This window comes from Lissotriton helveticus, chromosome 6 (genome assembly GCF_964261635.1).
Source record: "Lissotriton helveticus chromosome 6, aLisHel1.1, whole genome shotgun sequence".
In the NCBI taxonomy this organism is placed as follows: domain Eukaryota; kingdom Metazoa; phylum Chordata; class Amphibia; order Caudata; family Salamandridae; genus Lissotriton; species Lissotriton helveticus.
The window spans coordinates 33,077,369-33,103,512 of NC_136067.1; positions in this window are offsets into that span (position 1 = coordinate 33,077,369).

The window sequence follows — 26,144 nt, forward strand, 5'->3', positions numbered from 1 at the left end:
CCTGCTGACGCTGTCGCGGCTCCCTCCTCGCAACAAAGAACTGAACCACCTGAGCCCTGCTGACGCTGTCGCGGCTCGTCCTCTCTAAGACCTCGGAGCCCTGCTGACGCTGTCGCGGCTCGAGCTGAATTCGTAACCATCGGAGCCCTGCTGACGCTGTCTCGGCTCGTCCTCTCTAAGACCTCGGAGCCCTGCTGACGCTGTCACGGCTCGAGCCTGAACCTGCAACCATCGGAGCCCTGCTGACGCTGTCGCGGCTCCTCAAGAACTTCTCCGGATCGAGCCCTGCTGACCTCGTCGCGGCTCGAGGAGTACTCTGGTCCGGCTGGACCATCGAGATCACCATCACGACCGAGCCGATTCGACATGAGTGAAGCAGCCAGTACGACCATCATCTTTCGTATCCCCCGGCTCGAGGATTGAGAGCTGTGCGCAGGGTACGCTTCGTACTGGCCCAAAGGCTAAAGACTGTCCCGCTTCCCTCTCCCCGAATCCTCTAAGACTTTTGTGATCCCTCGATCATTTGTACATAAGAGTGCTAATCCCTTTTACTGCTTATAAAGAACTTGCTACTGAAATCCAACGTTGTGGTGTCCGTTCGTAAGTGTGGTGTGAGCTCAGTGTGTACGATCCTAGACTCGAAGTCCTCCCCGGTGAGGACCTCACGATAAGACTCGGCAAGATCTGTGGGAGAGGTGGGTCCTGGGGTGGTTGGGTGAGCACAACCTGGCCCTCTGAGATCGCCCCTTCTAACAGTTGTCATCTCACAAGGGTGTGCGGCAGTCATCTCACAAGGGTTTGTGACTGCTCTCTCACAAGGGTGTGTGACTGCTCTCTCACAAGGGTGTGTGACTGCCCTCTCACAAGGGTGTGTGCCTACCCTCTCACAAGAGTGTGTGACGGCCCTCTCACAAGGGTGTGTGACTGCCCTCTCACAAGGAAGTGTGACTGCCCTCTCACAAGGAAGTGTGACTGCCCTCTCACAAGGGGTTGTGACTGCCCTCTCACAAGGGGGTGTGACTGCTGTTGCACAAGGGTGTGTGGCTGTCATCTCACAAGGGTGTGTGCCTACCCTCTCACAAGGGTGTGTGACTGCCCTCTCACAAGGGTGTTTGACTGCCCTCTCACAAGGGTGAGTGCCTACCCTCTCACAAGGGTGTGTGGCTGTCATCTCCCAAGGGTGTGTGGCTGTCATCTCACAAGGGTGTGTGACTGCCCTCTCACAAGGGTGTTTGACTGCCCTCTCACAAGGGTGTGTGCCTACCCTCTCACAAGGGTGTGTGACTGCCCTCTCACAAGGGTGTGTGACTGCCCTCTCACAAGTGTGTGTGCCTGCCCTCTCACAAGGATGTGTGCCTTCCCTCTCACAAGGGTGTGTGACTGCCCTCTCACAAGGGTGTTTGACTGCCCTCTCACAAGGGTGTGTGCCTGTCATCTCACAAGGGTTTGTGACTTCTCTCTCACAAGGGTGTTTGACTGCCCTCTCACAAGGGTGTGTGCCTGCCGTCTCACAAGGGTGTGTGCCTACCCTCTCACAAGGGTGTGTGCCTTCCCTCTCACAAGGGTGTGTGACTGCCCTCTCACAAGGGTGTTTGACTGCCCTCTCACAAGGGTGTGTGCCTGTCATCTCACAAGGGTTTGTGACTTCTCTCTCACAAGGGTGTTTGACTGCCCTCTCACAAGGGTGTGTGCCTGCCGTCTCACAAGGGTGTGTGCCTACCCTCTCACAAGGGTGTGTGACTGCCCTCTCACAAGAGTGTGTCACTGCCCTCTCACAAGGGTGTGTGACTGCTCTCTTACAAGGGTGTGTGACTGTCATCTCACAAGGGTGTGTGCCTACCCTCTCACAAGAGTGTGTGACGGCCCTCTCACAAAGGTGTGTGACTGCTCTCTCACAAGGGTGTGTGACTGCCCTCTCACAAGGAAGTGTGACTGCCCTCTCACAAGGGTGTGTGGCTGCTGTTGCACAAGGGTGTGTGACTGCCCTCTCACAAGTGTGTGTGACTGCCCTCTCACAAGGGTGTGTGACTGCCCTCTCACAAGGAAGTGTGACTGCCCTCTCACAAGGGGTTGTGACTGCCCTCTCACAAGGGTGTGTGACTGCCCTCTCACAAGGGTGTGTGACTGCTCTCTTACAAGGGTGTGTGACTGCTCTCTTACAAGGGTGTGTGACTGCTCTCTTACAAGGGTGTGTGACTGTCATCTCACAAGGGTGTGTGCCTACCCTCTCACAAGAGTGTGTGACGGCCCTCTCAGAAGGGTGTGTGACTGCTCTCTCACAAGGGTGTGTGACTGCCCTCTCACAAGGAAGTGTGACTGCCCTCTCACAAGGGTGTGTGGCTGCTGTTGCATAAGGGTGTGTGACTGCCCTCTCACAAGGGTGTGTGACTGCCCTCTCACAAGGGTGTGTGACTGCCCTCTCACAAGGAAGTGTGACTGCCCTCTCACAAGGGGTTGTGACTGCCCTCTCACAAGGGTGTGTGACTGCCCTCTCACAAGGGTGTGTGACTGCTCTTTCACAAAGGTGTGTGACTGCTCTCTCACAAGGGTGTGTGACTGCCCTCTCACAAGGGGTTGTGACTGCCCTCTCACAAGAGTGTGTGACTGCTGTTGCACAAGGGTGTGTGACTGTCATCTCACAAGGGTGTGTGGCTGTCATCTCACAAGGGCGTGTGACTGCTGTTGCACAAGGGTGTGTGACTGTCATCTCACAAGGGTGTGTGGCTGTCATCTCACAAGGGTTTGTGACGGTCATCTCACAAGGGTATGTGACCCTCATCTCACAAGGGTATGTGACCCTCATCTCACAAGGGTGTGTGACTGCCCTCTCACAAGGGTGTGTGACTGCTCTCTCACAAGGGTGTGTGACTGCCCTCTCACAAGGGTGTGTGACTACCCTCTCACAAGAGTGTGTGACGGCCCTCTCACAAGGGTGTGTGACTGCCCTCTCACAAGGGTGTGTGACTGCCCTCTCACAAGGGTGTGTGACTGCCCTCTCACAAGGGTGTGTGGCTGCTGTTGCACAAGGGTGTGTGATTGCCCTCTCACAAGGGTTTGTGACACCTCTCTCACAAAGGTGTGTGATTGCCCTTTCACAAGGGTGCTCTGCACTACTGACACCCTTGTGTGCATAACACGTGTTTCAGAAAGTTCTTACGTGGTAAACTGTACAAAGTGCAGAAAAACATAAAGCGCAGAAGTGATTGTGCAGATCGATTGTCTCAGGGACACAAGGAGGCTATGTGCCCTTCTGGGTCTATAAAACGTTTAAAACACAGGGACCAATATATTGAACCCGCCCTGCAGCGAAGGAGGAGTGCACGCTCCCATTGTGTAAGATCTAGGGATAGGTACATGGGGGCTTCACCTGTGGCTAAAGATCTGTAGTAATTCAAAACTGAGGGTTTTGCTAGCTTGATGTTTGTCATCTTGAGTCCTTGCAGTGCTCAAGAAATATTGCTTTCACCTCTATCTATTTTAGCTTTAGTTATGCTACAAGGTTCAGTCGTAATGGAAGAAAGGTCCAAGGATGCAAAAGTGCCCTCAATATATCTGAATAAACAGAAACAATGGTCCCTGTGGACAAATGCAATTCATAGACAATAATAATCACAGGCTCAATGGCGGTAAAAGGGGTAGGTGGATGCCAAAGAGAGATAGAACACTACCCCCAGATGCATCAAGCATCCATTTTGCGATTCCTTATTAGCGAAAAATAAGGATTCACTAATAAGGAATAGCAAAATGCCATGCATGAAGATCTCGCTTAAAAAATAGCGATTTCTTAAAATACCTTAATTGCAACTTGCAAATTGCAAGTCGCAATTAAGGAATACCTTCCCATTCATTCCTATGGGCCTAGAGGCGCATAGGAATGAATCGGAAGACAATCTCAATTAGAGAATCGCAAATTGAGATTGCAATTTCAAGGGTGCCAGGGTGTCAAAAGGACACCCTGTTGCACCCCTGAAATCTGCATATGGGTACATCTTGCACACACACATGCCCTAAGGGCATGTCTGTGTGTAAAATGGAACTTTGAAAAAGACATTTAAGTGCATTTTTCAAAGTTTTTGCAAATTACCATGAAGTTCAACTTCATGGTAATTTGCGTCCCCTATTAGCGAAATCGCTATTTTTTTAACTTTAATGCATTGCATTTAAGGAATCTCAATTTGATATTCCTTAAATGCAATAGCAATTTAAGCAATCACAATTTTGTGATTTCTTAAATTGCGATTTTTGTATTTGGGATGATGCATCCCAAATGCAAAAATACCGGTCGCAAAGGGGCAGATTCTGAGAACCTGCCCCTTTGCGAGCGGATTTTAGCTTCATGCATCTGGGCCTATATACTGCGGGATGTTTGTAAGTTCAAATGTTCAAATGTTTATATACACAATTTTCAATATATATATCGGATCAGGTGTATAGTGTCCCCAGTGAACATGAAACTACATAACAGCTTGTGACATTTTGTGACATAAAAAGACGGTTTCTATATTTATAAAGTTGGCTAAAACACAGATAAGAAATGGACACAGCCTTCTAATACAGAAATAGAGGCTGATAAATGGTTCACTTTGAATTTGTAAACAACGTTTCGACCCCGCCAACAATGAGGGGTCTCTTCAGGACCTAACAATACAGGGACATCTGAAAAAAGGATATGTTGTCAGAGTGTATTGAGAGCACCCAAAGGACGCGAAAATAAAAAGGAGGGACTGAGAAGGACATTTGTAAAGATAAAGGTAAGGGTTCGGATGGATTCGATCTCGCTCGAAGACCAACTGAAATATTGCATCTTAATTCGCGCGTGTATAGGTATTGTCACACTTTGCTTATAGATTAACTGAAACACCGTATTATAACTTGTCCGCTTACGAGAGTTACACGGGGATGTATAGATTTAACCATACACTAGGAGAACGAGGGGGATAGAGGGAAGGAGACCTGGACATTAATACATTTGTGGCGGTTTATGGTCACAATTAGCGGAAAAACGTTGATATGTTTATTTATTTATTTAATTATTTATGCGTTTTTATATAGCGCAGACTTTACCCGAAGGCGTCAGAGCGCTTCACAAAAGGAACAGAACTGTTACATGAGGAGAACATTACACGTGAACAAATTACAAAAGCAAACGTTAAGTTACATGAGGTAAAAGTGACAATTGTGAGCAAACAAAATACATGAGGTAGCAAAGGTGTCAGGAGGAAAAAGTGACAAGTGTGCAGGTTATAAGAGAAAACATAGTACAAATAGAGGTATAATACTGTAAAATAATCTAGACACTCAGGCACAAGAATAAACGTAACGTAGGCAATGGTGGCACTTGTGCAAGTATCAAAGGTAAACAAAATGTCAGAGGTAGCATACTGTGTGTTACAAGGGAAAGTGGTGTGTGCAAGTTACAAAAGGGTACCATACACAAGTACAAGGATAATACTGCAATAAATGGTAAACACTCAAACTGCCAGAACACACTGGGAAGGCACTTCCATAGTCATGGAGAATAGACATTTTCTATACTAAAGGGTCTTCCTTCAGATAATAGAGAGGGCGTGAATTACTTTTGGAGGTGTCTCTGGAGGAGGAGAACTTTGAGGTCCGTTTTGAAGGCCTGGGAGGAGGCGGTGGTCCGGAGCTGCGGCGGAAGGGAGTTCCAGATTCTCACCGCGTTGCCTGAAAAGGATTGGGCCATCGATCTTTCCTTCTTGAAAGTGGGAGTTTCAAGCAGTAGATTTTCCGCATTACGTGATGGTCTAGAGCCTCCAGAGTTTTTCAGTTTATTCACCAGGTAGCGAGGAGAGGAGGAGTGCAAGGCTTTGTGGGTGATACAAGCGGTCTTGTAGATAGCTCTAGCCTCGATTGGAAGCCAGCGGAGGGTGGATAACATCGGTGTGATGTGGTCGCTTCTTTTGGCCCCAAAAATGAAGCGAGCTGCTGAGTGGAAAACAGATTTAAGGGGGGGAGAGGTGGGATTTCGGGAGGCCAGTGAGAAGAGAATTGCAGTAGTCAAGTCTGGAGAGGACCAGCGATTGCTGATCGGGTTATGAGAAAATCGCTTGTAATATGTTTAAACATGTACAAAGAAACATCGATTTGGAAAGTTTTTGTATTGAAACATTGTTTTTAATGGTAGAATACCCCTGGTGAATGTAAATGTCCAGTATTTGTAAAGCGCAAACAATTACCTGTAGGTGTCAAGGCGCTGGGGGCCGTCGGGAAGATTAAGCGAGTTATTGCCCAGAGTCACATGGTGCTGAGCTAACCTGCCACCGGCGCTGGGGATCGAACCGTGAGCCCCCGGTTCCAGAGTCAGCTGCCCTGGCCGCTGCGCCACAACTCTTTCAAACGATGGGCCATGGTAAGGCCCGAAATGCATTGGGTTATCGTGATGAACGAATGAAGATTTCTTACACTCACTCCTTTTTTTTTTTTTTTTTTATGTTTGAAAGCTTTATTGAAATAAAAAATTAGCAGTACAATAAGGTGACAACAGCAGAATAAAGTGAGATAGGGGTATTCATAGGAGAACAAAATGAAATCAGCTGATGGCACAATGAAAAGGCAAAGCATTTTAAATTTTAAGGGAGGGGGGAGGGTAGGGGAAGGGAAATTAGGAACAATGTAAAATACAATAAGACTACACTATAAAATCAGCAGATTAAGTGATGGCAAAGAGAAACAATAAATGCACGAGTAACTAGTAAATGCACAAGTTAAGAACGTTATCAAATATGAGTAAACGAAAGAAACAAGAAAACTTTCAGTAGTGAAATCTGAAGCATGAAATTACAAGCAGGAGTACAAGCGCTCAAGGGGGTTTAAAATTGTCAGAGGAAAGTGAAGTGTAATTCTTTTTGATGGATCGATCTAAGTGTAAGGTAAGAGGTAACCAGTAGAGTTCAACATTGCGAGGGGGTTTGCAGGAGGATGCAAAGGCAACATCTAGTCTATGAGAGTGACATATTAAATTTCACCAGGAAATTATGGAGAGCTTGTTCAAAGATTTCCAATTGGAGGCGATATGTTGGAGTGCAAGGGCTAACATGAGGTCAAAAAGACCACGGGAATGCGGGGGAAGGTCCAAAGACTCCGAAAGGCTACCCAAAAAGACCAAAGAGGAAGAAAAAGAAATAGAGAGATTAAAAATATGGGAAATGCGAGACCACACTTGTGTCCAAAAACAACGGACAGAGGGACAGAGAAAGAAGAGATGATAAAGATCAGCATTGGGAACAGCACATGTCCAGCAGTTGGATGTAGAAGAAGAGAAAAAACGAGAGAGAGAAAGAGGAGAGAAGTAGAGTCTGAGATAGAAGAAAAATAAGGATTGAGTGAGAGAAGCAGTGCGGGAAATCTTGAAGGATTTAGCCCAAAGCTTGTCCCAAAGAGAGGTCGGCCAAGAGCAACTTAAGTCTTTTTCCCAAGAAAGTTCCAATTTTGATTTGGGACGGTCAGGGTCAGGAGCTGAGAAGTATCGATAAATAAGAGATGCTTTAGGAATAGTAGAAAGGATGGTAAGTAAAGACGAAGGTGAGGTGGAGAATTCAGCTGATGGTAAAGAGTAGTATCGTTCAAGAACTGTGTCCATGAGAATGTAGTATTTCTTCACAAACGACGGAGGACAATGAAACTGGGCTTGAAATTGGGGGAAGGAACGAGGAGATGAGCCCTCAAAAAGATGATGAACCCAAATGATGCCCTTTGATCTCCATGAAGCCCAAGCAATAGGTCTATTCCGTATTAGAATAGATGAGTTATACCAAATGGGTGACAATAAAAAGGATTCACGAGAGACAGAGGATTTGGATATTAAGGGTCGCAAAAGAGAGGAAGTATGTTTAAATAATGGAGGGTTAAGACAAGGAGCCTTGGCAGTAAAGCATATCACATCTTTAAAGGAATAGGGAAGCATTAACTCTCGTTCAACTGCTAACCACAGAGGAGCAAAAGGGGTCGCGTTCTGTGATAACCAACGGGAGGCTTGACGAAGAGAGAAGGACTTGTGATAAAGGCGGAAGTTTGGAAAATTAACCCCACCATTTGACTTAGAATTACGAAGAGCTGAAAGAGATACACGTGCTTTCTTCTGCCTCCAATGGAATTTAGACAAGATAGAATCAATACGACGGAAATATAAAGTTGGAATATGCACAGGAAGCATGGAAAGTAAGTAGATCAAAATCGGAGAAATCATCATTTTAACCGAATCAAGACGGCCCCACCAGGAAAGGTAAAGGGGATTCCAAGAAGAAAGGAGAGATTCTATTCTAGAAATGACTGCATTCATGTTAATTTGGATAGAAGTGGAGATAGAGTTAGAGAAGAGGACGCCAAGATATTTTATTTTCTTACTGTTCCAAGCAAAGCCGGTAGAAGCAAAGAGGTGTGGAAGACAGAGTTTAGTTATAGGAAGAATCTCCGTCTTATCCGAGTTTATTTTATATCCCGAAACATGGGAAAATGTCTGAAACTCAACCAATAAGGCAGGGATAGAAGTAGTTGGATCCGAAATGAATAAAAGTATGTCATCTGCATATGCCGACAATTTAAGTTGGTGTCCACCGTAAGGAAAACCAGAAATGGATGGGTTGTTACGAATAGAAGAGATGAATGGCTCGAGTGCTAAAATGAAAAGGAGAGGGGAAAGGGGACAGCCCTGATGTACACCTCGTTTAAGGGTAAAAGGGGAGGTAAGTTGACCATTGACAAGGACTGATGCTTTGGGCATAGAATATATTAAAGAAATGTAGGAGATACATTTCGGACCAAAGCCATGCCATTTCAGTGAAGCCATTAAAAAGGACCAATCAACTCGGTCAAAGGCTTTTTCCGCATCAACCGAGATAGCCGCAAGAGGGATAGAAAGAGAGGAAGCCTTGTTGAGAACATTAAGGAGGAGTCTGGAATTGTCTGAGGTGAGGCGGCCCTTAACAAAACCACATTGTTCCTTCCCAATAAGATGAGGCATAAAAAGATCAAGACGAAGGGCTAATAGTTTTGCATAGATTTTATAGTCCACATTGACTAGGGATATTGGTCGATAGTTCTTACAGAATTTTGGGTCTCGTCCGTCCTTAGGTATGAGGCATATGGTAGCATCCTGGAACGAGCCTTGAGCCAGACCAGTGGAGCAAAAAGATTGAAAAAGAAAAAGAAGTTTGGGTAAGAGAAGATCAGAGAAGTGTAAGTAAAATTCAACTGGAAAGCCGTCAGGCCCCGGAGTTTTGCCCTTGGTAAGAGAAGACAGTGCAGTGGACAATTCAGAAAGGGTAAAATCCGTATCAATGTCCGAGAAATTAAGTTGTGAGGTGTCTGGTTTGGGCTAGCCCTCAAAATATGATTGGAGGAGCTCTGGAGTAGGGGGGTTCTCAGGAGAATATAAAGACTCATAGAAGGAGTGAAACTGTTCCAAAATGTCTTTATCTGTGTGTAAGAGGACATTAGCAGGGGAATAGATAGAGTCTATAAGAGTTTGTTCTTTACGTGATTTTAGATAATTAGCAAGCAATTTGCCCGATTTGTTGCGTCCTCCATAATACCGTGCACTACCTCGAAGGAGGAAGGAGGAGGCCGAATCTGTAGTAAGTTTGTTATATGCGATTTTAGCTTGAAGAAGTTCCGAGGGCATATGAGTCGAAGAGGAAGTATAAAATTGGTGTTCAAGTGATTTGATATGAGCGAGAGCAATCTTACGCTTTTGGAGAAACCTTTTCTTTTTTTTGGATACAAAGTCAATAATAAATCCGCGGGCTGTGGCCTTGAAAGAGTTCCAAATAACATGGGGAGAGATATCAGGGTCAGAGTTAAGCTGGAAGAATTCAGATGTGAAAGAGCGAAAAGAGGAGGAAAAAAGAGGATCTGTAAGTAAAGAAGAGTTAAAACGCCAACGGGAAGATTTAGGAGTTGGAGGAGAAAGGTCAAAGTCAGTAACAATAGGAGAATGATCAGAGATGACAATAGGTTCAATAGACGAGGATATAAGATTTTGAGATAAAGAGGAAGAAAGAAAGATATAATCTAAACGAGAAAAAGAGGCGTGAGGTGGGGAGAAGAAAGAAAAATCTATAGTATCCGGGTGTGTGAGCCTCCATGAATCCACAAGGTGAACTTGTGTGATAGTATCAAGAAACTGTTTATGGGGTTTGTGAGGGGTGAAACGTACAGAGGACTTGCGGTCTAAAAAGGGGTCAACGATCTGATTACAATCCCCGCCCAATATGAAGGAATCATCCTTTTGTTGGATACACTTTGCAGTAATCACGGGCCAAAAAGAGGAATCAAAACCTGTAGGACCATAAACATTGAGTAAGGTAATTGGGATGTTGTTAATAAGCAACTTGACTAGAATCCAGCGACCATCCTCATCTTTTTCTTCAAGAATTACTTTACATTTGTGCCGTTTGTGAATTAAAATAGCAACACCATTCTTTTTATGAGAGGCTGGAGAAAACCAAACAGTGCCAACCCACAATCTATTTAGTTTCAAAGATTCAACGTCTGAAAGATGGGTTTCCTGTACGAGAACAATATCAGGGTTGTAAGAGGAAAGGTGAGAAAGTACTCTCTGCCGCTTAACAGGGTGATTAAATCCTTTCACATTCCATGAAATAACTTTGAAAATCAAAACATATTGAACTGTTCAAAATTGAAAAGTGCAAGAACATCTTGTACAAGCAATAAGCCAATCATTAACTGAGTAGAAAATAGAACAACCATTAAGGTAGAATAAGAAAGAATAAGGAAAAAGAAGGTTAGGGGAAAGGAAAGAGGTTCAGCAAAGGAAGGAGAAGAAAGAAAAGAGAAAAGGCATAGAAGACAGTACAAATCCAAAAGGATGACTGTAATAAACATACCTGAAAGGGGAAATATACAAAGGGGAAGTGGGGAGGTGGTGATGCGTTACAAGACGGGTAGACCAGGAACAGGAGCAGAACCACACCGAGACCTCACAAAAAAGGAACAAAGGGTGGAACAAGATGATGAAGGGAACAGCCGATACATATCTGCATGGGGAAAAAGGAAATAATTATTAGAACACGGAACATGTGACACAAGGTATATAGCCAGAAACCAGAGATAAGATTTATGTAGAAACATACGCAAGAAGACACAAGAAAAAGAAGACGACCAAGATGAGAAGATTGAGAAGACCAAGAGAAGGAGTAGACAGGAGTACATGAAACTAGAGAAAGAAAACAACTAGAGAGCAGTACATGGATACATCAAAACATTTCAGCCACTGTTTGATGGAGAGGAAGAGGCTTCCATCCCCTCCTCACTCTGCAAAAAGATGAAGTTGCGTAGTTCACCAGGATCTTGAAATGACCAAGTCTTATTCCGATAAGTGACTCTGAAAGTACAAGGGTGAAACAAGCCATATCGTGCTCCAAGGGATCGCAAAGAAGGTCGCATTGCTAGAAATTCCTTACGTCTGGAGGCAGTAGCATTAGAGACATCTTGAGACAAGTAAACTCGCTGACCTTGCCAAGTCAATTGTTTCTTGATCCTTGCTGCTGAAAGGATCGAGAGAAGATCTGTGAACTTCAAAAATAGAATAATAACCCCACGAGGTTTGGTAGATGAAGACGTTCTTGCACCTAGTCTATGAGCTCTTTGAATATTGATGGACGTAGAAGGGGGCATGTCCAAAAATTTCGGAAGGAAGGAGGTAAAGAAAGTCACTGGATTGTCACCCTCAAGATTTTCTGGTAAATTGTAAATACGAAGGTTGTTTCTTCTATTGCAATTTTCCAAATCCTCTGTATGTTTCTGCAGAGAGAGGACAGTCTTTTCTAATGCTACAATGCGTTGCGTATTGGATTGAACCTCAGGGATCTGTAGTTCAACAGAAGAAATGCGAGCATCCATGGACTCCCATTTGTCCTTCAAAAGCTGCATATCCTTGCTTGTCTCTTCGATAAAAGGACGCATTGCACAAATTTCTTCCAAAATTTGATCAATAGGAGATGAGGAAGAGGAATTATCCGGTGTAGGAGAATTTTGTTTAAGACGTTTGCCGGATGGAGCAGGAGGAGAGGTCCTACTGGAAGACGAGTGTCCCGAAGGAGATCGCTGAGAGGAAGAAGTGGACATTTTGCAGAGTGAGTCGATGTAGACGCAACAGTTGAAGAACTCACCAGGGTATTCACAGAGGAAGCAAAGACAAATTTAGGCTTGCGTAGTCTCACCATAGGAAGTTCACACTTCAGTCAACAAGTAATCTCAATGCACTGAGAAGTAGAGAAAAGTGCGCGAAAAAAAAAACTAAAACAAAAAAACACACACTTCTGTAATAACTGTGTCTCAGAAGGTCATTCTAGCATAAGGTGAGCCAGGTATTTATTTAATACAAGACGCTCCAACTATATAGCACTGTGAGTAATGCCAATAAGAAAGAAGTAGCAGCGTTGAAGCCTTAGTTGAACATGACAGGGTTCACCAAAACACCTTCATCGGGTCCAAAGCTTGTGTTTGGCATGAAAAACTAGTATATAGATATTAAAAATATAGAACATAAAGGTGTAATATCATGAGGTGGATGAGATGAAAAATTATCTCCCTGAGGAAGCGCTTGCAAGTTGCACTAGAAAGCGCCAGTGAATTGAATGGTGCATACGATAGCAATGCTGAAGAGAGAGGGCGCTGAAAATGGCAGTTGCGGAAAGCGTATCATGAGGCACCTGAGGCGTAATGATATAAACAGAAAGTCAGTAGAAAGCCATTATTAGCAGCACTGGTGTACTTTCAGTGAGTAGGAGGACGGTTAAATTATAAAAAAACATTAGCGCTGAGGTGGCAAAGCGTCTGAAGAAAGCGGGTCTCACAAAGGCAGCGCCATAACGTAGAGCCTGAGCAGACACTCCTCAGAACAGAGAGCGGAATGAAAACTTAGGAAAAAGTCACCGAACACTTCAATTGCTCACCCCCAAGGCCGTTGACCCCGAATGACACATGGCAGTAGAAGTCGTCCTGGCGTGTTGTGGAAGCAGAGGTCCGGCAACTCGAGGAAAGTCTAAGATGGCGGCTCCGTGAGGAGCGACAGGAACATCGCGGAATCAGATGAAGAGCGGCACTCTGAAAGCTGCAAAGCCACTCCGCTTGTTCCCCTCAAGTTCCGAGACAAGAATTCGGCAAAGAGGTGCAGAGACAGCCCAGTTCACATCGGGAAAGTAGCTTTGAGGTGAAACGGTGCTTCGGAGCTCAGCACCTAGCCGGCCATCTTGCGCGGCACCTAAGCCACCTCTTACACTCACTCCTAGCGACCGATGAAGGCCTCAGCATGTCTGTAGCGTTTGAGGTTACAGTGATGACAGTAAGATGTCTCACAAGCGACAATGGATAAACCCTGGACACCGTGAATAACTTTGATGAACTTTGAATGAATTTTGGAACAAACTTTGTTTAACGTGTTGCATTATTGGTATGCACAAATTATCGCTGTGCGTCCGGAAATGAGGTGAGAGGTTGCCCTATTGTTTCTAGTGTTTTTCACAAGTTCGTGGCTTTGAGCAGACCACGATTCTGGGCCAGCACGCAAACAAACGCAACATTGATAAACTTTTAAAAAAATCGGTGTGCACTCTGTCACTCTCTTTTGGATTACCATACGTTTTACATTAAGCCAGGCCTACTGCCTTTGCCATAATATTTCAATTTGAAAAATGCTCCACCTACTGAGTTAACCTATTGTAGTGCCAAGCCACCATCTCATGTCCACTATCTGCATGGCAATTGAGGAACAGGCATAAGTGCGGGTGGAGTAAGGTGCACAGTGAATCTAAGGGTTTGTTCAAGCACCATACTAATCTACAGCCATCTGTTGAGTGTTGAGTAATTGAAACTAAATTACATTTGCATTATCGAACCGCTGACATCGTTTCCTGTTTCGAGGTTACCATGCCTTTTTCGATACTTGACAAAACAAGAATATAACAGATTACTAAATGTGAAGTTATTGACATAAGAACAATTCTCTCGTATTTGAATTAGCAAAAACAGTCTATCGAGCCCTGAAGAAGTCTCATTTGTGAGACGAAACGCGTTGGCTAAAAGAACAGTCATATACACATTTGGATTTTATCTGTTTTTGGATCAACCAATAAAGAATTGAAAACGACCATTATTAAAAGTCCGGACCTGTTTTTTAAGAAAACGTTCTTCTGATTTATTTAGGATAAAAAAAAGACTGATTATGATATCTCCTTGATGGGTGCGGATTCCATATTCTATTTGCTAAATTACATTTGCACAAGTGTCTCTTAACTGGTAATACCAAGGAGGCACAGAGGGGGTTATGATCTCCCCAAACTGTAGGCAAAATCTCTGCATTGGAAAACCTTGAGGTAAAGTTAGCGCTAACGAACATATAATCGATTATTGAGGCCTGACCTCCTCCTCTAAAAGTAGGAACCGTACTATTGATACCACCTAAAACCCCAAGCAAATCAACTAGGTCATGAGCAACAAGATAATCCAGGAGCTCCGCCCCCTTGCGTACTTGGCAATGGCGTGGTCGCCTGCGTGGTCATCAGGGCTCCGAGACGCCCTGTTTAGTTTTGCGTTAAAGTCACCACATACTAAGTGTTACATGTATATCTGTATCTTGTTTAACCTTGTAAATACTTCAATAAAAAGTACTGGAAATAAAAAAAAGAAAAAAAAAGAAAAAAAAGAAAATCAATAAAAATATATATAAAAAAAAGAAAAAAAAATATATGGAATTGCGAATGACAATTTACAGCTTTGGCTTGTCGGTCAGATAAAAAATTAACCAAATCAATATATTGTGAGCAAATAGCATTAGTAAAGTCATTGTTGTAAAAATTTGCCAAGTAAAAAGTGTTATTTGTTTTAGGAATGTGAGTTTTTAATGCTATAAATAAGTATGGTGCAGATTTAACTTGTAAGGCCTCTACCTGGAGGCATATGACTAGCCCACCCATAGCCCGACCCCGTGGTGATGGGACTGCCGGCCGGATAACAGGCATAGTTCAAAGAGAGGTGCAGCCGTCAGCCAAGTTTCATGCAGAGAGATTATATTGTGCTTTTGAACAAATAGCTGCCAGTCTGTACCCTCTCTCTCTGTCATTCCACACTGACACAGACAACCAACATTCCATGCATCACTGTATTCCCAAAATTCTACAGTAAACATGCACAATGGCTGAGCAGCAGGAAGAAAGAAAGGGTGAAGTGTGGAACATAGAATAACTATGCAGGGCATAACACAGTCCAAATTGTTTCGGCATGATACATTCCAGCTCAGTATAGTAATGGAACAGTACTATGTGGCTATGGCGCGAGGCGTATGGGCCGAGTGTTGCGTCACAGCAGGTACGGTGGATATTGCAGGAACTTTTCCATCCGACTGTCAATCTAAATCAGAAAGTATGTCGTACCTGTTGGATGTAGGCTTGATGCATAGGTTGCTAGAAGTAGAGGGCAAGGAATTGGCTGTAACAGCAGTGGCTGGAATGCTGACTCTGGTGGGTTAGGAATACCCGAAGACAGTGTGCTGTGCCCAAAGTGCATGGAGGGGCGACTGGCCAAGACACCCTGCCAGTGGTCTAGAGAGAGATTATTCAAACATTGCCTCTGGGAAGGGGGGTCTAGAAAAATAGCCAAGTGGGGCCAGGGAGATATGGTTGTCTGCTACAGTACTGCTCCTGTGCTTGCACAATGATTGGTGGGCCAGCCATGGGAATCTAAAATTGACCACAATACAATCGCCCGAGAATTCTGGGTCATTTCAGCCTATCCAAGTGTAGGAAGGTGGAATCTGACTATATGGTTACCCCCACTTTTTTCCTGGTGTTATGCTGGTTTTCGACTTAGTTGGCCTGGGACCCTGCCATTCAGGGCCCCAGTCTATCTGCTTTCTCTATAAAATGGACACCATGTACTTTAGGTACGTACCAGATTGGTTACTGGGTCACCCTTGTGAGCCCCTCTGACCTCATAAAGAGTGCTGAGGGGTTGTGTTTAGATTAAATACAAATATATTTGATATATACCTTGTGTGGTGTCCTTTCATTTGGGATTCAAGGGATTGTAAATGGTAAAACCACTTGCTTAACTCGCCTACTGAAGTCTTAGCCTGAAGACTGCTGGTTCATGCTACCACTAGGATAGCTTTCTATAAGGTTGACTTTACAACCACCATCAATAAGGGTCGATTAGACTGGTGCAAGGTGCCCACTAGAACTAGTGGACATCATATGCCAGGCTAACTTCTCACACCAAGCACACCTCCTCAGGTGCAAAATGGTCATGCAGTCATAAAATTATAAATATACACAAAATGACAGCCGATAAAATATAACCTTCCTTATAAGGCCCATCTGACAAGTCGTCTACACCCAGAGTTTGACAGAGTGGGTGATGAACACAACAGTCCTTGTCTCCTATGGTACGTGGTAAGTAGTGAGAATACATGTAAGAAGTTACCTGGATACAGGCTTTAACACTGTGTAATAATATTTCCTTAGAGACCTAATGGTATTACCATATGTTTTACATTAAGCCAGGCCTACTGCCTTTGCCATAATATTTCATATTAAACAGATCAGTCCAATAGCATCTGACAAAACCTTTCCAAATCCGCAGGGTGTGGACCAAAGATTGAGTCCATAATATCGTATGGACCAAATATCGTGAAAGTAAGTTTCTATAGGTAAGTTTTACTATACACAACTCCACGTGGATGTAACTTGACGACATTTATATATCCAGGGTATTTAGATGTGGAGTTAAGAATCGCGAATCTGTACTTTTGGTTCTAGATTTTTTTGAGATAATATTCTGTTTGCACAATATTTTTAGCATCAATATTCTATCAGATAACCAGATCCACCAATCAGGCCTCTGCCATTGGGAAACAACCTTTACAACGCAACTTTTACAACGCACTACCATTACAACAAAACTTTTACAACGCAACATCCATTACAACGCATGCCATTACAACACAACCATTACAATGCATGACACTACAACGCATACCACTACAGCGCATGTCATTACAACGCAGTCATTACAAAGCATACCATTGCAATGCATAGACCCTACTGTTGCACCCCCTGGAGTTAGAATAGTAATTTTTACCCCTACACTATCCAACACTTACCCTACTGTTGCACCCCCTGGAGTTAGAATAGTAATTTTTACCCCTACACTATCCAACACTTACCCTACTGATGCACCCCCTGGAGTTAGAATAGTAATTTTTACCCCTACACTATCCAACACTTACCCTACTGTTGCACCCCCTGGAGTTAGAATAGTAATTTTTACCCCTACACTATCCAACACTTACCCTACTGATGCACCCCCTGGAGTTAGAATAGTAATTTTAACCCCTACACTATCCAACATTTACCCTACTGTTGCACCCCCTGGAGTTAGAATAGTAATTTTTACCCCTACACTATCCAACACTTACCCTACTGTTGCACCCCCTGGAGTTAGAATAGTAATTTTTACCCCTACACTATCCAATACTTACCCTACTGTTGCACCCCCTGGAGTTAGAATAGTAATTTTAACCCCTACACTATCCAACATTTACCCTACTGTTGCACCCCCTGGAGTTAGAATAGTAATTTTTACCCCTACACTATCCAACACTTACCCTACTGTTGCAACCCTGGAGTTAGAATAGTAATTTTTACCCCTACACTATCCAACACTTACCCTACTGATGCACCCCCTGGAGTTAGAATAGTAATTTTAACCCCTACACTATCCAACACTTACCCTACTGTTGCACCCCCTGGAGTTAGAATAGTAATTTTTACCCCATCACTATCCAACAATTACCCCACTGTTGCACCCCCTGGAGTTAGAATAGTAATTTTTACCCCTACACTATCCAACACTTACCCTACTGTTGCACCCCCTGGAGTTAGAATAGTAATTTTTACCCCTACACTATCCAACACTTACCCTACTGTTGCACCCCCTGGAGTTAGAATAGTAATTTTTACCCCTACACTATCCAACACTTACCCTACTGATGCACCCCCTGGAGTTAGAATAGTAATTTTTACCCCTACACTATCCAACACTTACCCTACTGTTGCACCCCCTGGAGTTAGAATAGTAATTTTTACCCCTACACTATCCAATACTTACCAAACATGCAATGTAATGTTATGCGTTGTAATGGTATGCGTTGCAAAGGTAGTATGCGGTGTAATGGAATGCGTTGTAATGGTAGTTTTTAAAAATTTGTTGTAATGGTATGCGTTGTAATGGAATGCGTTGTGATGGATGTTGCGTTGTAAAAAATGCGTTGTAAAGGTATGCGTTGTAACGTCATACATCCCTGCCATTCAGCATTGGTCATAATTAGGGGGGTGTGAAATTCGCATAATATGCTTTTGCACAATTGGGAAAATGTCAGAAAAACTAAACAAAAATATGGTTAATTACACAAAACTGGCATTTGGTGCTGAAAAATATACCACAAATTCCACATGTGCATAGAACAGCAGCTACTCGCTTCCTCGTTAATTACTTTGTTCCCGTGTCCCTGTCCTAAATTTTAGCAGCGGATGAAGTATAATTACATGACATGGTGTAATAGCATAATTTGTGGAATATCGTGTGACAAGCAAAATTACCAAAGTTATATGATACTATGGCAAGTGTAACAGAATTTTCTCCCAGACCTGGCAACAATAATTAACTCAGGACTACTGTATTGAACATAAGCTTTCACAAGAGCAACCATCAAGTATAGAGTTTTAAAATTACAAATAAGTGCAAAAGTACAGTTGGCAAAACAATACACCACGGCGGCTAAGAGGGCCGATCATGGATTATTACATTGAAAATCCTTAGTCCCAGGGTTTGTCAGAGGGAGAACCATCTTTAATCACTTAGCCTACTATCTTTGTAACAAATGTGTTGTCTGCCCGCTATAACACAGCATAATAACAGTCCACCTTTCAATGCTTAGGGCCTACTTACAAGTGTCGCGTTAAATTCCATCCTGTGTGTAAACCACGGTTTTCTAACGGGACGGAATTACGAGTTTGGTTTTATTTAAGGCTTTTGGGGTCAGATGTAGGAAGCCACATATCGGTCGCAAACGGCCGAAAATACCGAATTTCGGCCGTTACCACGCGGTATTTGGATTTTGAGATGTAGGAGCCCAAAAAACGACTGATTCGGTAATTTTACCGAATCGGTAAATACCGATTCGGTAAATTCCGAAAGCCAGATTCCGAATTTTACCGAATCAGTAAAAAATACCAATTTTTTACCTACACTGCATTTACCGATTCTAAAATACCGAATCGGTAAAATTCGGTATTTCAGAATCTGTAAAAATGAATTACCTACATCTAGCCCCAGATCATTATCGGATGTGTTAAACAGCCCAACAGTTATTCCATTTTGGCGGGTCCAACCTGCTGAAATTCAACAGGGGAAAACATATGGTATTTACCGTATCATGCTGATTTTGATGCGCGTTAAACACAACATTTCTCGTGTTATTCCCCATAATCTCAGAATAGGTGTTATGAGTCGCACTGATAAATAACAGACACCATGGTATCATGATTTTGGGGCGATGATAAATAACCCCTTAACCCCTTTGCAGCGGGGGTAATTCCCCTGCTGTGCTGGGGGGGGCGTGCACAGTCCTTTGGACACCCCTGCACCCTTGAAATTATTCTCAATTTGCGATTAACAAATTGAGAATCGTAAATTTAGAATAATTTCACATTCATTCCTATGGGCCTCTTGGCCCATAGAAATGAATGGGAAAGTATTCCTTAATTGCGATTAGCAATTTGCAAATCGCAATTAAGGAATTTTAAGAAATCTCTAAAAAACAGCAAATTTCTACATACATACCCATTTGCAATTCCCAAATAACGATTTCTAAAAAATCGCTATTTGGGAATCGCAAATGATGGTGATGATACATCTGCCTCTTAATCTTATCTTGAACCCCTTCCCTTACGCCAAGAATTCAGTCAAGAAGTCAACACGTTTTGGTTCTGCAATTATTATATATCAAACCTTCTTCATAACAAAAAGTGGCACAATATTGTTGCTCTCTATGATGAACATTGCAACCAACTCATTTGCATATCACAACATGTAGTCCATTCATAATTTTGTTTCTGGTGCAGTTTTATGATATTTATTTTTTAACCTTTCCAATTTCTGACAATATTCTTCCATATTTGTTTTTCTCCTTTTTATTGGCATTTATCCATAGGAGGGGTCTGACCTCTGAGTGTTTCCAGAGCGTTGCAGAGTTCCTGTGAGGAGGGGATCGAGTTTTCGGTGGGTGGTAGGCTAGCGAACTCTCTGATGATGACGACGAAGAGTTCTTTGGTCTGGTTAGGGCTGGCCTCGATGTGGTTTGTCAGGGACTCCTTTTCGTGACTTTAAGGTGGTGGTTGTAGTGGTCAAGGGCAGACTGGAAAGTGGCTTGCTCAATGTTGTTTCTGCTGGTGCGCAATATCCCTTCCAGTTGTTTGCACCTGCGTTTCATCGCACCGAGTTCTGGGGTGTACCAGCTGGCTCATTTGGTGGATCTGTGAGTTTTGGCTGGTTTGTTGAGGGCGACTTGGTCAGCGGCACTGGTGATCCAGGCATTGAAGTTCTCTACAGCCCGATTTAGGTAGGTGGAGACGTCCGTCTGGGGGATCACTGACATAATATCGAATTCACAAATATAGAATGCAAAAATATTGAATTCCTATCTACAAACAGGTACGTAAAAAAATATCGAATCAAAAATATAGTTGAAAAAAATATAGTATATATAATATAATAAAGTCAAAATATCGATTTTTTTTAAATGTCTTAAAAGTAATTTAAAATTAATGAAATAGTAAATAAAACATTTACTATTACCACTCCAGTGAGTGCAACAGTAGGGAAAGCGTTGTATAACGTATGGGTAACAATTACTATTCCCACTCCAGGGAGTGCAACAGTAGGGAAAGCGTTGGATAGCGTATGGGTAAAAATTACTATTCCCACTCCAGAGAGTGCAACAGTAGGGAAAGCGTTGGATAGCGTATGGGTAAAAATTACTATTCCCACTCCAGAGAGTGCAACAGTAGGGAAAGCGTTGGATAGCATATGGGTAAAAATTACTATTCCCACTCCAGAGAGTGAAACAGTAGGGAAAGCGTTGGATAGCGTATGGGTAACAATTACTATTCCCACTCCAGGGAGTGCAACAGTAGGGAAAGCGTTGGATAGCGTATGGGTAAAAATTACTATTCCCACTCCAGAGAGTGCAACAGTAGGGAAAGCGTTGGATAGCGTATGGGTAAAAATTACTATTCCCACTCCAGAGAGTGCAACAGTAGAGAAAGCGTTGGATAGCGTAGGGGTAAAAATTACTATTCCCACTCCAGAGAGTGCAACAGTAGGGAAAGGGTAGGATAGCGTAGGGGTAAAAATTACTATTCCCACTCCAGAGAGTGCAACAGTAGGGAAAGTGTTGGATAGCGTAGGGGTAAAAATTACTATTACCACTCCAGTGAGTGCAACAGTAGGGAAAGCATTGGATAGGATAGGGGTAAAAATTACTATTCCCACTCCAGAGAGTGCAACAGTAGGAAAAGCGTTGGATAGCGTAGGGGTAACAATTACTATTCGATATTAAATTACTTACCTTCAATTCGATATTTTTTACCACTATATTCTTTCCATTCGATATTTTGTCCATTCTATGTTTTGACTTCGATATTTTGGTAATTCAATATTTTGAATTTGATATTTTGTCTTGTTACCGTGGCGGTATCTGACTCTATTGCTGGACGTGACGATAGGGTCCAGTGTGTGTCCTGCTCTGTGTGTGGGGTCTGATACCAGCTGCTTGAGGCTGAGTTTGTCCATTCATTCAGGAAGTTGGTAAAGTTGGTGTCTGTGGGGTCATTCAGGTGGAATTTGATGTCTTCCAGGAAGACGTAGTATTCGGATTCGAAGGCGAGCGGGGTGATGAGTTCTGTGACGGCTTCACTGAGGCCAGCTTGTGGTCCTGAGGGTCTGTATGTGAGGCTGCTTTTGATGGTGGTTTTGTCATTGGTGTGCAGTTGGAAGTGCAGGTGTTCCATGCTTGTCATAGTTTTGTCTTCGATGGTGGTGCCGATGATCGATTCCTTGCGTATGATGCAATGCCACCCGCGTGTCTGTTGGTGTAGTCAATGTGTTTTACCGTGCAGCCGTTGGGTGTTGTGTTCGTGACGTCCGGGGCCGATGTGGGGTGAGCCATGTTTCTGTGATGGAGGTCACATTGGGGGCAAGGGTGGAGATGATGGTGCCTCAGACTTCAGTCGCGTGTTTGCAGAGCCATCTGGCGGTGATCAGGAGGCATCTGATTGGTTCTGGTAGAGTGACGTTCAGCAGGGAGGGCATGGCACTGGCTTCTGCGAAGGTGACAGGTCCAGGGATGGAGATAAACCGTCATTGGAGGCAGGTGGACGGGCCCGCTATGGAGCGCAGAGATGCGCGGCAGCAGTTGTTGTTGCGCCGAGAGTCCAGGACACGGAGATCTGCAGCGGAGTGCCTGTGGGAGTGCGGAGGGCCAGAGTTCCTGAGTCTGACATTCATGCGTATGGTGCATGAGGCGTGTCACATCTAGACCCAGGACATTGCCATCATGTGCATTTCCGCTCAGACCTCTGAGTCTGACACTCCAGTGCACTCGTGCATATGGATGTATGACGGTACAACGCGTGGTATTACCACGCGTACTGTTACAACGCAGGTTTTACAATGCAAGTCGTTACAACGACTTGCGTTGGGGGGTGCTGGATAGTGAATAGTTTAATTTACTATTCCAACTCCAGTCTCCGTGGATAGTAGGGAAGGTGTTGGATAGTAAATTAAACTATTCCCTATCCCACAGCGCAAGTGGTTGTAACGACTTTCGTTGTAAAACCTGCGTGGTAATGGTACCGCGTTGTAAACGTTTCGTGGTAAAGGATGTTCCTCGTGCATATGATGTTTGAGGCCTGTCACATCTTGTGCAAGCATGCACGCTCATTCCCAGGCTACAGGAGTGAATCTCACTGCCCAAAGAGTTTCTCAAACCAGATCTCTGCTCTAAAAGTGAGGCTGCTCTCAGGAGTCCTGGCAGACTCGCATGTGGTATGCCAGGGGTGTCACTTCTAGGCCAGTTCATGCCGAGCTGGTGTGCCTGTGCACTCAGGGGCAGATTTACAAGGCACTTGCGCCACTTTTGCATCACTTTTCACATGGGAACAGTGACGCAAAAGTGGCGCAAGGGGCTTGTAAATCTGCTCCCAGTGTCCAGTTCATGTCCAGAGGAGTTTTAGATGTTCTACTCGTGGTGGGAGCATGCGTGCACAGGATGTATGAGGTGAGCCTCTTCTACACCCAGGAAATCAGAAAACTGTTTGGTGGAATGCTTGAATGAATGTCAGCCACTGGCACCTTCTGAGGGCTTCATTGCTACCCTTCACTCTGTGCCCACTCTGCCCCTCCAACCAGAGAACAGCCACATGCAAACCAGCCTTGGTCCTGCTCTAACAGACAAACAGGCACATGCAACAATATTGCTTTTTGCGATTCCTTAATTGCGAAAAATAAGGAATCGCAATTAAGGAATTGCAAAATGCAATGCATCAAGAAATCGCTAAATAAATTGCGATTTCTTAATATTCCTTAATTGCGACTCGCAAATTGCGAGTCGCAATTAAGGAATACCTCCCCATTCATTCCTATGAGCCTAGAGGCCCATAGGAATGAATGGGAAGACATTCTCAATTTGCGATTCTCAATTAGTGAATCGCAAATTGAGAATGAGATTTCAAGGGTGCAGGGGTGTCCAAAGGACACCCTGTTGCACCCATGAAATCAATCTGTGCACATATGTTGTGCACACACATGCCCTTAGGGCATGTGTGTGCACAACATGAAACTTTGAAAAATGCACAAGAGTGCATTTTTCAAAGTTTTCGCAAATTACCATGAGCTTCAGCCTCATGGTAATTTTCTCCCCCTAATTGCGAAGTCGCAATTTTTTAAAGTTTCATGCATTGCATTTAAGGAATCGCAAAATGCGATTCCTTAAATGCAATCGCAATTTGAGAATTCGCAAATATTTGCGATTTCTGAAATTGCGAGGGCCTTCACCCTTCATGCATTCCAAAAGCAGATTTTGCGATCGCAAACTTCAGATTTTTGCGATTCGCACCGTTTGCGATCGCAAAATCCTTTGATGCATGTGCTTGAAAGTCCAGTTCAGTCTGCCATGCAAGTGTCCTGCAGGCAGGAGAAACACAGGTCACTTCAGACCAGTGTCCTGTTTAATGCGGTATAAACAGGGCCACTGGATTTATGTGGCAGCGGAGGGCCAAAAATATGCAGCAGGGTTGAGTAAATTATGTGGCAAAAAAAGCCAAATCATGCAGCATAATGTGGCACATTTTGTGATAGTATTACTTCTTTCTTTTGAAATGTTTACACTTGTTAACCGCTACCGCGCTAGCGTGTTTTCCCGCTGTGCGCTGAAGATTCGAAAATCGCGGGTTACGTGACAAAGCCAGCTCGTCATGTGCGTAGCGCAGGTAACGCCCATGACGAGCTGGCTTTGTCATCCGCGTCGAAGGGGTTAACACTGTCTGGGCCTTGGTTGCACCTCGTTTAATACCCAAATGAAGCAATAAGCAATAGAAAGATGCACAGTTAACCTTTGCAGAGAGCCTTCCTCTGCACAGTAACAGGTGCAGCTGCGTTTTTAATAACTTTTGAACCATTTGAGCTAGAAACAACATTTTTGGGGGGTGAAATCTGCAGATTATGCATCAAATGATGAATTATGTGACAAATGCGCAACATTTTAATTATGCAAAAAATAAAGTGGTCACACATTTGCATAATTTCAGTGGGTCTGGGAATAGCTTGTTTACTATAGTTCAGAGGGCACAGAACCCAGGTCTGGGCATATAATGTGTGGGACATGTGTTCGGGTCTAATGCTCAATGTTGCAATAGGAACCACGCTCTCCCTCACTGAAGAGACCGGGATTGGCCAAAACCTGCCTGGGTTGCCTCTGCCCTCCCGCTACTAAGACTGCTATTAAAAACCTAGTAGTCTGGGTGGATAGTAACCCTGGGCGAAGCACTACGCTACGCTCGCATAGTTTTCGCAACTTCGCGTAGCGCAGCATAGCGTAGTGCAGCCGTCATTTTTTTTCAAAATGACATCCTGGCGAGACTTTTTCCTCGTTCGCGATCAGCAACATCAATTTGCCGATCGCGAGCATGGAAAATAAACCTCCCGGCGAGATTCTCAACGCGGGGAGGTCAGGTTTCTCATTGCGAGTGGTCACGCATGATCACGACCGCTCACGATGAGAAACTGCCAGTCCGCGTTGAGAAAGCTGCAGCTCGAGTAAAAATCTACTCGAGCGGCAGAAAAGAACAGCTCGCACTGTGCAAGACGCCATTTTCAATGACTGCACAGTGCCGGATGCTTGCCTGCACTGTGCAATCATTGAAAACGACATCTTGCACAGTGCGAACATGCTACTACGCAGTTCGCGTAGTGCTACGTGTAGCTCACATAGTGCGAAGTGCACTTTGCATAGCTACGCGAAGCGCTACTTCGCGAACTACGCCCACCCCTAGGATAGTATCCTATCATTTGAAGCACAGACGAAATCATTAGCAGGCATGCGCATTCATGCTCGGACCTGAGTCTGACACTCCAGAGCACTCGTGTATGTGATGTTTGAGGCCTGACACTCCTAGACCCAGACCATTAACATCATGCGCATATTGCGGGCAACTGTTATGCCCACACTGACATAATGTCGGTGGAAGAGCTCTGCATGTACGGGACATTTCTTTCATGCGATTGTGACGACTGTGCGTCAAAGGCAGAACCTATCCTCGTGCAAGGCACTGATCCTGGCAGAATAAATACATTCACTAAAAAAGCATTCACAATGCAATATCTCTCGCAATTACTTGATTTTGAGCTATTGGCATTGTAAATGGAAATTCCTTTTATAATATTAAAATGCATTGCCATTAACAATACCAATAGTTTAAACTTTTGCAAAAACAATACCTTTTGCAGAGCACAGTGTCTGTTAAGCGAGCGCCGGGCTCACAATTGAA